The sequence below is a fragment of the Pseudophryne corroboree genome, unplaced genomic scaffold (genome assembly GCF_028390025.1).
Source record: "Pseudophryne corroboree isolate aPseCor3 unplaced genomic scaffold, aPseCor3.hap2 scaffold_474, whole genome shotgun sequence".
Taxonomy (NCBI): domain Eukaryota; kingdom Metazoa; phylum Chordata; class Amphibia; order Anura; family Myobatrachidae; genus Pseudophryne; species Pseudophryne corroboree.
Genome location: NW_026970086.1, coordinates 254,356 through 261,980, shown reverse-complemented (window position 1 = coordinate 261,980; position 7,625 = coordinate 254,356). Strand labels below are relative to the sequence as shown.

Here is a 7,625-nt window from a genome sequence, read left to right as displayed (position 1 = left end):
CATGGAACCAAAGAAACTCCAGGCCATCCTTAGTTTGGCGCAACCCACCAATTTAAAAGCAATTAAGCGTTTTTTAGGGTTTGCGAATTATTATAGGAGGTTCATTCATTCTTTTTCTGACCTGGTTGCTCCCATTGTAGCTCTGACAAAGAAAGGAGCGGATCCTACCAACTGGTCGCATGAAGCTGAGTTGTCCTTCCGGGCCTTGAAACAAGCCTTTGTCTCGGCTCCAGTCCTCAGACATCCTAATCCGGAATTGCCCTTTGTGGTGGAGGTTGATGCCTTGGAGGTTGGAGTGGGGGCTATCCTTTCTCAAAAGGATCCGGAGTCTCTGGAGTTACATCCTTGTGCCTTTATGTCCAGGAAATTCTCCTCCGCTGAATCCAACTATGACGTTGGTAATCGGGAGTTACTGGCGGTAAAATGGGCTTTCGAGGAGTGGAGGCATTGGCTGGAGGGAGCAAAACATACTATTTCGGTATTGACTGACCATAAGAACCTGCAATACATTGAATCGGCTAAGCGGCTTAATGCCCGGCAGGCACGTTGGGCATTATTTTTTACGCGTTTCAAATTTATAATCACTTTCAGGCCTGGTTCCAAGAATACTAAGGCTGATGCCCTGTCACATAGCTTTCTTCCGGTTCACAATAACAATCCTGTTACCCCCATACTTCCATCTTCGGTCATCTGGGCGGGCCTCACACAAGATTTATTTACCCAGTTAAAACAGCTTCAACACCAAGCTCCTAGAATTACTCCTGCTGGTCGTCTTTACGTCCCTGAGTTTTTGAGAGTTACTGTTTTAACGGAATTCCATGATAACAAAGTTTCAGGGCATCCAGGAGTCTCTAAGACATTGGAGTTAGTCTCTCGCTCAGTATGGTGGCCTGGTCTTTCTAAAGACGTCAAGGAATTTGTCAGGTTTGTGCACAGCATAAGGTTCCCCGTTCCTTGCCCATCGGGCAACTTATGCCCTTAAATGTTCCTCTCAGGCCATGGTCTCATATTTCTATGGATTTTGTGGTTGACCTTCCCCTTTCAGCCGGATTCCGAGTCATATGGGTGGTAGTGGACCGTTTTAGTAAAATGGCTCATTTTATTGCTCTTCCCCGATTGCCTTCTGCCCAAGGGTTGGCAGTTTTGTTTCTCCGCCATGTATTCAGGCTTCATGGGTTGCCTACTGATATTGTTTCTGATCGGGGTCCACAATTCATCGCACAATTCTGGAAATGTTTTTGTGCCTCATTGAAGATGAAATTGTCGTTAACATCCGGTTACCACCCACAATCCAACGGGCAAACCGAACGAGTTAACCAATCATTGAAACAATATTTGCGCTTGTATTCAGCCAAACTCCAGAATGATTGGTCCGAGTTTCTTCCGTTGGCTGAATTTGCTTACAATAATTCTTGTCATTCCTCCACTAAAGAGTCTCCATTCTTTTCAGTTTTTGGTTTTCACCCCAGAGCTAATTCTTTTTTTCATCATTCCTCAGTCTCCTCGCTTACCTTAACCTCCCATCTCAGAGCCATTTGGAAAAAGGTGCACCCTGCTCTCAGAAAAGCGGCCTTTCGAGAGAAGAAATTTTCTGACAGGCTCCGACGTCCTTGCACTTTTAAGGTGGGAGATAGGGTGTGGTTGTCGACTCGCAACATCAGGCTTCGACAATCCTCAGCTAGACTGGGACCCAAATTTATTGGGCCATTTCTTATTATTAAAAGAGTCAACCCAGTTGCCTTTCGGTTACGTTTACCAAGATCTCTCCGGATTGGAAATACGTTTCATTGTTCCCTGTTGAAACAATACGTTTCTTCCAGTAGATTTCCTCGGAAGATCTCTCAGGGTAGATCTCCAGTAGATGTACAGGGACAACAGGAGTTCTTGGTAGAGAAGGTTCTCGATTCCAAATTGTCCCGGGATCGGCTGTATTTTCTGGTTCACTGGAAAGGCTATGGTCCTTCTTCATGCCCCGAGGCTCAAGAGGGCATTTTTTCGGGAATTTCCTCAGAAACCTGGCTTTAGGGGTTCCTTGACCCCTCCTCAAGGGGGGGGTACTGTTTGGCGCCGGGGTCCGCTTGATGGTCTGCGCGGCCCGGCGCCTAGCAACTAGAGATGCCGTGCACGTACAGCCGCCGGCTCCCTAGCAACGCTAGACGCCGGGCGCGCTGAGCCGCACGGACCCTAGCAACGGGGACGCCACTGGCGGACCGCATTCCCCGTTGCTAGGCTTTAGGAAATTAAGATATTCACCTGCTCTCTGGCCGTGCAGCAAGGCAGCTGCACGGCATTTATTCTAATCAGCCATTAGCATTAGAGACCTGAGACAAAGAGATCTGAATTATATGAGAGCCGACCAGAGGAAACACAAATTATGCAGTCAAGTGTCCCACATTTGGGGAAATCGCAGATGCAGCACACCCAGAGTGCAATGGGTGAGCCTTGCCCTGGGAGAAGCACCTTCCTGATCATACCTGGCAGGTAAGTAGGAGTTGGGCAAGAGCTGAGGAGGGTCGCTGCTCGGGCACCCCCCTGTCAAGTGAAGGAGATCCAACTGAGGCAGCACAAGAGAACTCTCGAAAGAAGAACAAGGCTAGAGGAAGATCTGAGACACAGAAATCTGGCTTTTACCAGAGCTGACCAGAGGAAAGCACAAACACAGTCCCCCACTACCACAAATAATGCAGTCGAGTTTCCCACATTTGGGGAAATCACAGGGGTCAGCATACCCAGAATGCAATGAATGAACCTCACCCTGGGAGAACAATCTTCATGACCATGGTATCTCCTATGCAAAATAAGTATGATTTGGGATAGGGCTGGGGAGGGCCGCTGCTCAGGCACATCTCTGTCAAGTAAAGGAGATTCAACTGAGGCAGCACAACCTAACCGTGGTTTTTTTTTCATTCTTTATACCGTCATAGTGTCATACTAGTTGTTACGAGTATACTACTATCTCTTTATCAACCAGTGTACAGTGCGGTAGTTCACGGCTGTGGCTACCTCTGTGTCGGCAGTCGGCAGGCAGTCCGTCCATCCATAATTGTATTATAATATATACCACCTAACCGTGGTTTTTTTTTCATTCTTTATACCGTCTTAGTCAGTCATACTAGTTGTTACGAGTATACTACTATCTCTTTATCAACCAGTGTACAGTGCGGTAGTTCACGGCTGTGGCTACCTCTGTGTCGGAACTCGGCAGGCAGTCCGTCCATCCATAATTGTATTACAATATATACCACCTAACCGTGGTTTTTTTTTCATTCTTTATACCGTCATAGTCAGTCATACTAGTTGTTACGAGTATACTACTATCTCTTTATCAACCAGTGTACAGTGCGGTAGTTCACGGCTGTGGCTACCTCTGTGTCGGAACTCGGCAGGCAGTCCGTCCATCCATAATTGTATTACAATATATACCACCTAACCGTGGTTTTTTTTTCATTCTTTATACCGTCATAGTCAGTCATACTAGTTGTTACGAGTATACTACTATCTCTTTATCAACCAGTGTACAGTGCGGTAGTTCACGGCTGTGGCTACCTCTGTGTCGGAACTCGGCAGGCAGTCCGTCCATCCATAATTGTATTATTATAATATATACCACCTAACCGTGGTTTTTTTTTCATTCTTTATACCGTCATAGTGTCATACTAGTTGTTACGAGTATACTACTATCTCTTTATCAACCAGTGTACAGTGCGGTAGTTCACGGCTGTGGCTACCTCTGTGTCGGCAGTCGGCAGGCAGTCCGTCCATCCATAATTGTATTATAATATATACCACCTAACCGTGGTTTTTTTTTCATTCTTTATACCGTCATAGTCAGTCATACTAGTTGTTACGAGTATACTACTATCTCTTTATCAACCAGTGTACAGTGCGGTAGTTCACGGCTGTGGCTACCTCTGTGTCGGAACTCGGCAGGCAGTCCGTCCATCCATAATTGTATTACAATATATACCACCTAACCGTGGTTTTTTTTTCATTCTTTATACCGTCATAGTCAGTCATACTAGTTGTTACGAGTATACTACTATCTCTTTATCAACCAGTGTACAGTGCGGTAGTTCACGGCTGTGGCTACCTCTGTGTCGGCACTCAGCAGGCAGTCCGTCCATCCATAATTGTATTACAATATATACCACCTAACCGTGGTTTTTTTATACCACCTAACCGTGGCAGTCCGTCCATAATTGTATAATAGTATCCAATCCATCCATCTCCATTGTTTACCTGAGGTGCCTTTTAGTTCTGCCTATAAAATATGGAGAACAAAAAAGTTGAGGTTCCAAAATTAGGGAAAGATCAAGATCCACTTCCACCTCGTGCTGAAGCTGCTGCCACTAGTCATGGCCGAGACGATGAAATGCCAGCAACGTCGTCTGCCAAGGCCGATGCCCAATGTCATAGTACAGAGCATGTCAAATCCAAAACACCAAATATCAGAAAAAAAAGGACTCCAAAACCTAAAATAAAATTGTCGGAGGAGAAGCGTAAACTTGCCAATATGCCATTTACCACACGGAGTGGCAAGGAACGGCTGAGGCCCTGGCCTATGTTCATGGCTAGTGGTTCAGCTTCACATGAGGATGGAAGCACTCAGCCTCTCGCTAGAAAACTGAAAAGACTCAAGCTGGCAAAAGCACCGCAAAGAACTGTGCGTTCTTTGAAATCCCAAATCCACAAGGAGAGTCCAATTGTGTCGGTTGCGATGCCTGACCTTCCCAACACTGGACGTGAAGAGCATGCGCCTTCCACCATTTGCACGCCCCCTGCAAGTGCTGGAAGGAGCACCCGCAGTCCAGTTCCTGATAGAGATGAGCGGGTTCGGTTTCTCTGAAACCGAACCCGCACGAACTTCATGTTTTTTTCACGGGTCCGAGCAGACTCGGATCCTCCCGCCTTGCTCGGTTAACCCGAGCGCGCCCGAACGTCATCATGACGCTGTCGGATTCTCGCGAGACTCGGATTCTATATAAGGAGCCGCGCGTCGCCGCCATTTTCACACGTGCATTGAGATTGATAGGGAGAGGACGTGGCTGGCGTCCTCTCCATTAGAAATTAGATTAGAAGAGAGAGAGAGATTGTGCAGAGTCAGACAGAGTTTACCACAGTGACCAGTGCAGTTGTTGTTAGTTAACTTTTATTTATTTTAATATAATATATCCGTTCTCTGCTATATCCGTTCTCTGCCTGAAAAAAAACGATACACAGCAGCAGCCAGTCACACAGTGTGACTCAGTCTGTGTGCACTCAGCTCAGCCCAGTGTGCTGCACATCAATGTATAAAAGGCAAAGCTTATAATAATTGTGGGGGAGACTGGGGAGCACTGCAGGTTGTTATAGCAGGAGCCCCCAGGAGTACATAATATTATATTAATTTAAAATTAAACAGTGCACACTTTTGCTGCAGGAGTGCCACTGCCAGTGTGACTAGTGGTGACCAGTGCCTGACCACCAGTATAGTAGTATATTGTTGTATGTATTGTATACTATCTCTTTATCAACCAGTCTATATTAGCAGCAGACACAGTACAGTGCGGTAGTTCACGGCTGTGGCTACCTCTGTGTCGGCAGTCGGAACTCGGCAGGCAGTCCGTCCATCCATAATTGTATTACAATATATACCACCTAACCGTGGTATTTTTTTTTCTTTCTTTATACCGTCGTCATAGTGTCATACTAGTTGTTACGAGTATACTACTATCTCTTTATCAACCAGTGTACAGTGCGGTAGTTCACGGCTGTGGCTACCTCTGTGTCGGCAGTCGGCAGGCAGTCCGTCCATCCATAATTGTATTATTATTATAATATATACCACCTAACCGTGGTTTTTTTTTCATTCTTTATACCGTCGTCATAGTGTCATACTAGTTGTTACGAGTATACTACTATCTCTTTATCAACCAGTGTACAGTGCGGTAGTTCACGGCTGTGGCTACCTCTGTGTCGGAACTCGGCAGGCAGTCCGTCCATCCATAATTGTATTATATACCACCTAACCGTGTTTTTTTTATACCACCTAACCGTGGCAGTCCGTCCATAATTGTATACTAGTATCCAATCCATCCATCTCCATTGTTTACCTGAGGTGCCTTTTAGTTCTGCCTATAAAATATGGAGAACAAAAAAGTTGAGGTTCCAAAATTAGGGAAAGATCAAGATCCACTTCCACCTCGTGCTGAAGCTGCTGCCACTAGTCATGGCCGAGACGATGAAATGCCAGCAACGTCGTCTGCCAAGGCCGATGCCCAATGTCATAGTACAGAGCATGTCAAATCCAAAACACCAAATATCAGAAAAAAAAGGACTCCAAAACCTAAAATAAAATTGTCGGAGGAGAAGCGTAAACTTGCCAATATGCCATTTACCACACGGAGTGGCAAGGAACGGCTGAGGCCCTGGCCTATGTTCATGGCTAGTGGTTCAGCTTCACATGAGGATGGAAGCACTCAGCCTCTCGCTAGAAAAATGAAAAGACTCAAGCTGGCAAAAGCAGCACAGCAAAGAACTGTGCATTCTTCGAAATCCCAAATCCGAATTCCGAGCCCACCCGCTGGCGGTGATGCAGGGCAGTCTGGAGCGACTGCTGATGCTGACATCTGGTCCGGACTGAAGGACCTGACAACCATTACGGACATGTCGTCTACTGTCACTGCATATGATTCTCTCACCATTGATAGAATGGTGGAGGATTATATGAGTGACCGCATCCAAGTAGGCACGTCACACAGTCCGTACTTATACTGGCAGGAAAAAGAGGCAATTTGGAGGCCCTTGCACAAACTGGCTTTATTCTACCTAAGTTGCCCTCCCACAAGTGTGTACTCCGAAAGAGTGTTTAGTGCCGCCGCTCACCTTGTCAGCAATCGGCGTACGAGGTTACATCCAGAAAATGTGGAGAAGATGATGTTCATTAAAATGAATTATAATCAATTCCTCCGCGGAGACATTGACCAGCAGCAATTGCCTCCACAAAGTACACAGGGAGCTGACATGGTGGATTCCAGTGGGGACGAATTGATAATCTGTGAGGAGGGGGATGTACACGGTGATATATCGGAGGATGATGATGAGGTGGACATCTTGCCTCTGTAGAGCCAGTTTGCGCAAGGAGAGATTAATTGCTTCTTTTTTGGTGGGGGCCCAAACCAACCCGTCATTTCAGTCACAGTCGTGTGGCAGACCCTGTCACTGAAATGATGGGTTGGTTAAAGTGTGCATGTCCTGTTTTGTTTATACAACATAAGGGTGGGTGGGAAGGGCCCAAGGACAATTCCATCTTGCACCTCTTTTTTCTTTTATTTTTCTTTGCGTCATGTGCTGTTTGGGGAGGGTTTTTTGGAAGGGACATCCTGCGTGACACTGCAGTGCCACTCCTAGATGGGCCCGGTGTTTGTGTCGGCCACTAGGGTCGCTTATCTTTCTCACACAGTCAGCTACCTCATTGCGCCTCTTTTTTTCTTTGCGTCATGTGCTGTTTGGGGAGGGTTTTTTGGAAGGGACATCCTGCGTGACACTGCAGTGCCACTCCTAGATGGGCCAGGTGTTTGTGTCGGCCACTAGGGTCGCTAATCTTACTCACACAGCTACCTCATTGCGCCTCTTTTTTTCTTTGC

The 7,625-nt window shown here is 46.5% G+C and overlaps 1 non-coding gene and 1 pseudogene across 1 annotated transcript; both read right to left on the bottom strand.

The window, feature by feature from the left end:
• Positions 1-2,334: 2,334 nt before the first annotated feature.
• LOC135028141 (U1 spliceosomal RNA) lies at positions 2,335-2,489 on the bottom strand (annotated as a pseudogene).
• Positions 2,490-2,641: 152 nt separating this feature from the next.
• Positions 2,642-2,805, bottom strand: LOC135028137 (U1 spliceosomal RNA). The gene has a single exon (XR_010224492.1). It is a non-coding gene; the product is annotated as a U1 spliceosomal RNA (small nuclear RNA).
• Between the last annotated feature and the right edge of the window lie 4,820 nt (positions 2,806-7,625).